This window comes from Triturus cristatus, chromosome 8 (genome assembly GCF_964204655.1).
Source record: "Triturus cristatus chromosome 8, aTriCri1.1, whole genome shotgun sequence".
Classification (NCBI taxonomy): Eukaryota; Metazoa; Chordata; class Amphibia; order Caudata; family Salamandridae; genus Triturus; species Triturus cristatus.
Window position 1 is genome coordinate 173,498,100 of NC_140591.1, and position 10,106 is coordinate 173,508,205.

Consider the following 10,106-nt stretch of genomic DNA (forward strand, 5'->3'; position numbering starts at 1 on the left):
GTGCCAGGGGGTAGTTTGATTTTTTCCTGGCTGGCAGGCCTCTGTTTACTTTCATCTTCCAACACTGCTAACGGCAGATCACAGGTCATATCTTTGCATTAGGAAGGGTCAGCAAAATGGAGCCGAGTGCTGAGGCATCAGCAAGACCAGTCCGAGATATTGTGACCAGTCTTGAAGTAGTAATAGGTCATTAGATTTTTACCTGCTATGTGTTTACAGGGTCCAAAGTAAAGTTGTTGGATGAATAAGGTAGACAGAGGATTTGCTCTCCCGGGGCATGCTTGAGCTGCAGTATCCACCAGACTCAATCAACACACTCTATTGGCTGCAGCAGGCATCTAGAGAGGTTGAATTGGGAGTTGTCTAAGACAGGAAATGACACCTATTGGCTGGTGTTGTTTCAGATCTAAGGCCTATTGCTCGAGGTCAGAGAAGCGTTAATGGGGTGGGTAAATAGGGTAGGACACAACCAGATTGGAAGTAACGTTGACTTTTGGAGATATATTTAAAAGTGGGTTGCAAGGATCATCGGCCATCGAAACGTTGTGCTGAGACTGAACAAAATGAGAACTGACCAATCTGTGCCATGCTGGTGTTCTGGCTGAAGCAGGGTAAGTCTTCTTTCAACAACGTGTCAAGTGTTTTACCTTCAAATGACCTTCACTACTAATAATGAAGGTAGAAGCTGTCTGGAAGGAAATTGTATACTGCTTTGGGAGTGGTACAGAAACCTGGCAAGTCTGTGAGCAGTGTGCCAGCACCCCCAAATTTAAAGTATTACCCTCTGCTAAAAAAGGACAAACATCCCGAAACAGATCTAGAGATAGACGGCGCTGGCTGTTATCATGCACTGTATTTACCGCAATGCAATTGGGTGCATTGTGTGCTGGTAAGCCAGGCAGTGTGCTCCCTCCCCCTTGTCTTAGAACAAAGGTGAATGACCACAGCTCACGCCACCAATTTGAATTCTTGCACTTCTGGCAACCTATGTCTAGGCTGGTGCTTTGTAGATACCTATTTATTTGAGTCCTTATTTCAAATTATAAATTGCATTACCTATCACATACCCTCACCAATAACACTGCCAGGTGCTGTGTCCCATGACACGATAACCGCACTGCAGTGGAAATCGCGAACAACATGAAAGCACTTCCCACATAGGCCACACAACCTTACCCATCTCACCGTGCACCTTACATGGTGTGACTTGCTATTCTGTGTAAGGGCTTCAGCACCCCTCTTTCAAGAAGTAAGCGCTGTACAAATGCTGCAATATATTAAAATGTAATTATAGGCAGTGATGCATTTCTCCCTCGATCCAAAGCTGTCAGTCCAGGGTTTAAAAAGTCTGGCTTCACAGTATTAAACATGCCTCTCACTTCACGTGTGATTAGAGATGTAGCAATTGATTGAGGCATCATGGGTATATCCCCCAGATGTATGAGTGTTATAAGCCAGGCACGCATTCAGAGCTAAGACAACAGCATTCCAAACTGCGGTGAGCCCTAGAATGTGTGTTTGTATGTAGGTATGTATCTACAGGCACTTGTTGAACAGCAACCCACCCAGAGAGCAACATAAGGCTGAACTATAATTCACAGTTATTTACAATGAAGCAGAACATTACTTGCGGGGAGAAGTAGTGTCTCTGAAGAAGTGGGTCTTCGATGCATTCTGAATTGCAGAAGGGCTGGGACTGTTTCATGTTAATGGCGATGTTGTTTCAGACCCATGGGGTGTATATGGAGAAGACTTGTCTTCCTGTTGTCTTTTTTTTGCATTTTTTGCCGCAAACCTCGAGACGTCCAAGCATCTTATATGGTGCTATGTATCTCAGATAGTAATTTTCTCAGCCAGATAAGCAGGGTTACAATCTATGTTAATACTGAGACTCAACCACAGGAATACTGTAATCACAGGTATACCAAAGTTACACCTGGCTCCTTCGGAGGCATTGCCATAGATTGTGCCGCCATTTTAAAATCCGAATCAGTTCTAAAGGATTTCATCTCTTTAACAAAGTTGTACCAAGAATTCTTGCTATGGTGTTTATGTGCACATGTAAGTTTAGATTTTTACCTAGCATAAATTAGATTTGGTTTTGTGGATTCAATGATGTTAATTTTGCAGTCTAGTTTATTGAGCGAGTCAAGCCAAGACTGGAATTACATCAGGTTCGAAGGCGATGCTATGAATAATAACTCAGCCATAAGTGGGTTAAGTTTCAGACGATGACAAAAACACTCATGATTGTATGCCTTCTAGAGCCTACCCCTTGAAAGAGTCTGTCATCTGGGGAGGAGACCTTTAGGCATAATCTGCACAGAGGTAATAAGATTCATTAAAGTGTTTGAGAACCATGGTCAGAGGTTCCAGGTATAAGTTTAAAAGATTGGGAGATAGCATTGATTAATGTGGCATTCCCTGGCCTGTAGAGTTTGGGATATTATTGCTAGACGTTATTGTTACAATTGGTTTTCCAAGTCTGTTGGTAGCTAGTGCTGTATTGTGCAAATTACATCATTGTTGTCTTTGAGTGTGTTAAGTAGATGTGTTTTGCATCTGCCCCGGATCCCAAGGAACACACAATGACACAGGAAAGGATCTTTTCTTGCTTTATTGGTATTCCTTGTCTCGTGCTCGTAGGCACGTCCTTGCTCTTCCCTGGTCTCCCAATACTGCCCCGTCCCCCTTCCCGGACCAGAAGTGGTGTCTGGTGGCTGGCCCCTACCTTCATTCTTGTGCAGGGTCCTGGTGCCCTCTGCACCTCAATACGACATTTCCCCTTTTGTGGAAAAGAAACGAAGAAAGAAGAAAGGAAGAGAGATAGAGACAGATAGAGAGAAAAGAAAAACACATGCAGGACACGGGACTGAAGAAAGACTGTCATCATCATCCTGCTACATGCTGATTGTCCTTGTTTGCTTTGCTGCTGGTGGTGGTTGCTTGCTGCCTCCATCACTATAGTTCCTCAATAAGACTCTTTGGCTTTCTGCTCACTCTCTTTGTTATGTTATGCTAAGGAAATTTGTAGAGTGCACGATTACCCTTGGGTGTCTTGGCGCTGAACTGAATGCTGAAAATACTAAAGCTAACGCATTAATTGTTGAAAAGCCAGGCCTTAATCTCCTTCCTAAATACCAGCAAGAAGGGAATGTCTCTAATAAGTGCTGGGAGGTCGTTCCATAGTTTTACTGTACGGAATTGAATACTCCTTCCTCCCTAGTTGGCCTTTCAGATCTTAGGGACTACTAAAGTTTTTGAATTTGTGGATCGTATGGCTCTCTTAGGAATGTACCATCTAAATGCCTTCCTAAGAAATCTTTGACGTGTGCCTTGGAATCCCTTATGTGCAAGGAATCTTTGGTGGCCTGATAATGGATTGCCATGGGTAGATCACACTGTAGCAGTCCAGCAGGCCAGCCTTCATATAATATATTTCTTGAAGAAGCCACTAGAAGATGCTGAGCAACCAAATTGTGAGTTGCTGCTTTTTGCAACTGCATCTATCAAAGTAGTACATGTAAAGTCTTACTCGAAAGTACTCCAGTATTTCTCATATTTTGAATGGAGCAAGGGCTTTTCCCATGGCTGGGGGCATGTCTTTCTAGTCTGCCTAGATAGGGAATGTATGTGTGGTACCTCTGAAGCACAGGAAACATTCCCTCATCCAGCAACAGGTGTGACAAGAGTAAGGAGTAGTCGTGGTGTTAGGATTATGGGCAGCTTCAGGGTCAAGGGCAGGTTAGCCTTGGGGTTTTGACTTGGGGAAGATTTATACTTAAAGTAAGATTTTCTGTTAGGATTAGTGCTAGTGTTAGGTTTAGTTTTGGGGTTAGGGTGCAGTAAGGGTAAAATCTAGAGTGAGGCTTAGTTTTGGGGGTTAGAAAATAAAATGTGTCAATCCCATGGTTGTGGTTTGATTTAGGCTTAATGTAAAGGCTGAGGTTAAAGTTAGTGTTATGGTTGGTGTTACGTTTCTGGTGAGAGACTGGATTAGTGAAATGGGTAGTTTGGTTTAGTGTTATTGTCAATGTACATGTATACTTCATAAAGTGTAAAAAATGTGGAGGTTCATTTGATCACATGCTTACTTTGATGATGTAATGGTCTTGCAGTGTTGTGGCTTTGATGCAGTTATAGGTGGGAGCGGCGGCCTGTGATGCCTGTGACACTTAGAGCATAAAATGTGCTAAGTTATGTTATGCTATCTAGATTTTGTAAAAAGCTTATGCTTCCCAAAGACCACTTTAAATCACTGACAGCCAGGGGCAGCTCCTCCGTAATGGCGGAGGAGCGTTGCCCCACTGCCAGGAGATTACAAATAAAACGATAATAAAACATTGCTATGATCGTTTTATTTATGTCTGTCTGAGCTGCTTACGTCTGACAGGAAGGGCGGGGCTGGGCCATGGCAGGGTGGAGTGATGTGCACTTATAAGTGTGCATGTCTGTTCATCCGGATGTCTTAGGCCGGCCAAACAGACATGCACACATGTTTCTCCAACCCAGCTGTGTTCCACAGCTGGGTTGGAGAAACCCACCAGGCTTCCAGGTACTGTCTGAGCAGCAAACCAAGCAGCTCAGACCAATCTAGTCGCTGCTCTCGTGCTATGAGAGCAGCGTCTGGATTGGGTGGGGAGCACGTGCCTCCAGGCCCATCCTCCTCAGGAGTAGGAGCAGGACCAATGAGGCAGCTGGCAGCGGGAGTGGAGCGGAGCAGCAGGTAAGTGATTTTCATTGTTATTTTTTTTATTTCCCAACCCCTCCTCTCCCTTCCTCCCCCACCGGTTTTGATTGGCGGCAGCCACCACTGCTGACAGCCAGCTTTAGCAAAAGATGCTCAAGAATGCTAATAGTTAATGGTTTTGCTGTGCAATGTTGGGGAGTGTTATGTGCAAGCATGGCACCACCAGGGCCAACACTTGGCGTGGGCAATCTGGACCCACGCCCAGGGTGCCAATCTCTAGAGGGGGTGGAGCTCCTTGCAGCAGTCTTCCCACAACTTAGGTCCAAAGAAAAGTGCATTTAAACACTGTTTATAAAGGATGCTGATGCACTTGTCTGCATTTTGGGTATTTTTCTTTTCCTGGTGAGCCTTAAACTTGCTGCCCTCACCTTCCTCCGCCTCCTCCCACATGTTACATAAACAGACAATTAAAGAGAATGAGTGCGAGGGGCGGCTCACTTGATTTCACTCAGGGCGCTCTCTGAGCAAACTCCGACTCTTGTTTCCGTCAGGCAATCATGAGGGGGCTGGGGTCAGAGATGCTAAGGGTCAGTTGAAGGCGTCTACATTACACTCCTAAACTTCAGCATCTTCTGCTCCACCTACAAGTTCACTAGGATCAGGGCCGGACTGGCGTAGCGGGCATCGGGCGTTTCCCCGTGAGGCTGGAAGGGTGGGGGCTGGTTTTGCATCGGTGGGGATCGGGTTTGTTACTGAGGGTTAGTTTTGTAGAGATGCTACAATATCAGCCTGCAGTAACAAAAGCAGCAGTGTCTTACGCCTGCATCTCTCCCACTCCTCTCACCCCTCCAGGGCTGGTCCAAAAAAATTGCCAGAGCTGCTTTGAGTTCCCAGTCCAACCCTGGCCAGGATGGGGAACTTTTTTAATCAGAACCGCAAGCGTTAGGAAGTCCCGCAAGAGGACAAACTCAGCTCCATAGAAGACTCTACAATGAATGGGCAAATTACCAAGCGGAGAGTGCACAATCACAATAAACTGCGCCATAAGAGGAAGGCACAGGCGTACATCCAGTCTTGCAGGTGTCGGCTTGATATTTGAATCAAATAGGCGGGAGAATGAGACCACGTGAGATAACTGAAGGCGTTATCTGAAAACAGGAGTCCGTCCAGAGCTCTAAACTAATGACGTATTACCAGCTCAACTATCAGAGGGGGACGGGATAGCTCCTCTAACACGATAACACGGTATAAGCAGGAAGAGGTCATTGCATTTGCTAGATTTGCACCCTACCATTCTTCTGCATGTTCACTAGCGACCAGGTGATTAATTATTTAAAAACTGTAAAAATAATCCCATTAGTGCTGGATAATGGCAGACTAGCTTTGAGAGTGAAAGAGCGTCGGTGTATCCTCCAGGGGAAGGGGTCACATATGTTTTCTTTGACAGATCTTTTTAGCTTTTCAAGATGGCGGCCGGCGCCGTGCTCATGTAATAACAGCATGCATTATTCACCAGGCTCCCCGACAGGGAAAAGATATCGAAGATGTTGACGTGTCATAATTACATGTTTATTCACCAGCCTGCACCGTGAGTAGGGAGATACCAATTCATGTTCTCATGTCGTGATAGCATGCTTTAATTTCCAGACGCCACCAGCTGTGGGGAGATATATCAATTTATGTTCTCGTGATAGTATACTTTAATTCCCAGGCTCCACCATCAATGGGAATATGCCATTTCAGGGTCTCATGTCAAAATAGCATGCTTTGTCCACCAGGCTGCAGCAATAATCGGAATATACCAATTCAAGTACTCATGTTGTGATAGCATGCTTTAATTCCCAGGCTCAACAAGCAATGGGCATATATTAATTTATGTTCTCGTGTCGTGATATAGTATACTTTAATTCCCAGGCTCCACCATCAATGGTATTATGCAATTTCAGGTTCTCATGTCAAAATAACATGCTTTGTTCACTGCGCTGTACTTAAAGTCGTGGCCCTGTGCCACAACAGCACACATTATTCTCCAGCCTCCATCAACAGAGAGATGATGCCCATGGTGTTATAGTATGAGGTGGTCATGGTTATGGGGGAGCAAGGCAAGGGAGAGATGCTTTAAGCCTAAGGCATGGGCAAAGTGGGCAATTATCTAGGGCCCGCCCCTTCCAAGCCGCCTGGGAAATTGAACTTTTTCTCTATCTTACTTCTGTATATTTCTCAGTTTCAACCTTTAACGTATTGGCATCATGGGGTTTAAGGTAGCAGAACATGGGTCATGAAATTCTAACTAGTTCCGAACAGATGCCCCCCAAATATTCCTTGGATGGGGCTCCCAAAATCCTTAAAATGACACTTAGGCAAGTTTTCATGGAAGCATTTGGCAAAACACCGTTTCTGGTTAACTTTTGCTGCTGGAGGAGATATGTGCAAAACTCAAACCACATCAACACAAATCTAACTTGCTGGAACATAAGGGAACGACTCAACAGGTCTTCAATAGTACACACTGATGGACTGCAAAATTATTAATAAGGCCCCAGTGTTCAATTTTACAGGGTTTTTTTTTACATATAAATACAAAAAGCTAACCATCAATCTCTCTGTCTGTTTTTATTTTTAAATATGGGTTAAAATGAAAATAGCTCTTATTTCGAATGAGTCTCAGTGCTGTCAATCATGACTGCCAGCTGTGCAGACTGACAGACAGGAGTTTAAAACAAGCCTTTGCAATGCAATCGATCTCACATTTGTTAAACTTACAGTTTTTGGGGTTATAAATGTTTTTTGGTTTTTTATTTATGTTTAGTTGTTTCTAGTGGAGTGGATACAGGATACTTGAGTCTCCTGTCAGACTCGAACCTGGTTCCCCAGCTTTTAAGTCAGCCGCTCTAGCGATTAGGCCACATCCATGTCACATGCCATGAGAGCCCTGGCGGTCATATACAGAATCAGTACGGCTGCAGGTTAAGACAGGATAAGAAAATGAATGAGGTTGGATAGAAAAAAGGGTAGAGAGATACAGCAGAAGGCTTAATTGAACAAGGAAGATAGAAAGCAAAGGGGTACTGCGAACAGGAGGTTTGAGTCATCATGAGCCTCTGGGTGCAAACGAGTAAGACCCGCCTGCCGCAGAAGAGCAGCACTGGATTATCACAGTGGCTCTGCCTACAGTGGTACCACTTTATCAGAACCTGGACCACCACCTCCCTATACCATGGCGAGTGGGCAGAGTTCCGGTATCTTTCCCGCTTGGGCAGGAATTCTGCAGCCAATATTCCTACTCACAGCCTGCTGCTGGCTGAGCCTTGAGGGAGGCTCCCTCGCCGCGACCACTGAGCCCAAGCCTTGCTTTGCATTGCTGCAGTGGGAGGGGAGAACAGAGAAATAGATCACACCATGGGAAGGAACGTCAGAGCGGCCGTGATTTACGACGGGGTTAATTGTCGCGTTAGGGTCCTCCAGGAGAAGAAGGGGTTTGTTCCCCTCAAAAAAATAGGTGGTTGGTAATCGTTAATGGGTTGTTGCTGGATTGGAGGTGGGGATGCTGTATCTAGCATGGAAGTTATGTGTCAAGGTCGTCTTCCGCTACCCTGCAGGAGCAATGTCACGTTAATAGTGCCTGATGCAGGCACAGGGCTTTAAGTGGTATGAAAAATGGGGTGGGGGGGAAGGGAGAGAGAATCAGTCAAAGGAAATGATGCGACCAATGTCTCCTTATGGGACAGTTTAGGGCTGGAAGTGCCTCAAAATAGGGGGGCGAAGTCAGAGATGGCTCAATGTCGAGGAGAAGTTAAGGTCCCTTGAGGCAGGGATTGTTGGACATGGCGGACTGGGCTTTAGGGGAGGGGTTTGGATGAAGGATCATCTGAAGTAAACAGACGTGTTCCTGCTGTCTGCCATGTCTGCAGAGGCTCTGGGGATCTAGGAGCTACGGCCAGTGGCACAGGTCTCGGCAACAGATCAGCGCTAATGTGCTTCAAGCGAGAAAAAATAAATTAAGAAAGATGCAGCTGAAACACACTGATGCCTATGACCAGCAGGAGAGGGGCTGTGGCGTAACCTTTAGAGCTGCTAACTTTGGGACTGGGAAATCGGGTTCGCGTCCCGGCGTCAATAAAACTGTGGCTAAAAAAAATTGAATGTGCACACATAAAGTTTGTTACAAAAAAAATACATAACAATTGTTACTAAAATAATTAGGAATGCTGATAAGGAAATGCAGCTGCTGATTAAGCGAACTGTAAACACCAGCTAAAGTAAACTAAAGAAGAAAAAGAGTGCGACGAAACAACCAAATAGGCAAGGAAGCAATAATATACGTAACAGGGGAAGTCTCCGGGGCGTCAACCAAACAGCAGAGGAGGGACAATTGAGAAAGATTCACCAAACAAAACATAGGAAATTCGACATACATACAGAACAACAAATGAAATGCATGGGTGGGCCAAAAGCCCCCAGAAAAGACAACAGGATGTCTCGAAGAGACAGCGCATGCGCTGCCTAGGTGAGACCTAACAAGGTCTTTCCACAGCTGTGGGATAAAGGATTTGTAATAAAATGCTCATGTTTTTATGTAGATATAGTGTATATGGGTGATGCATGGCTTCTTATAGCACTAACATTAGGCAGGTTAAAATAATATTGAAAAATACTAGCTGCAGCTTAATTTTTTCACAAAACGCAAATGGATAAATACATATAATATGAGCAAAAAAAAATATCAATAAACAGAGACAGAAGTGTTAAAAAAAATAGATATTATAAAACTAGGAATAATGTGAAAGCCTGGCATCATAGTGATAGTGAACACACAGCAAATAAAGCCCTTGATAATGTCTGAGTTTGTGGCATGAAGTTAGCAGAGCTGGTTTTAGCCACCAGGCGCCCATTACGTTTTGGTTTTTCACTCTGTCCTTCCCGTCTGATTAGGTTTGTTTCCTGGTGACATTGTGTTGAATGGTTTAGGTCTTTCCTCAGTCAAACAGCAGCTCGTGCCAGCCTTCTCTTTCATTTCTTTTAATCCTAGTGCAGTGCGGTTCTACAGGTCACGCCCCTCCCACATACAGTGCATGATGTAGGTGCCATTCTGTGGAACGCAGAGTTGTTGAGGAGTGTCAAGTGTTTGAGAAAGACACCCCACAAGAGAGTTAGAGAACATCATACGTGGAGGAGGTGGAGGGCGGGGCAATCACAGAGGACAGAGACTTCCTCGAGTGGGTCTAAACACGCTGCCAGGCACTACAGGGCAGGCTTAACTTTCAGCTCAGATGTGGCAGATCCCAATAAAAGTCATCTGACCCACAGATTATTAGTTGTTTCAACGGCATTGCTTTTCATACCAGGTTGCACCCATATTCGATCCCTTTCCTTTGTTGTTTTTCCCCTTGTTGGTTTTCTCAATGTCCCTGTTTCC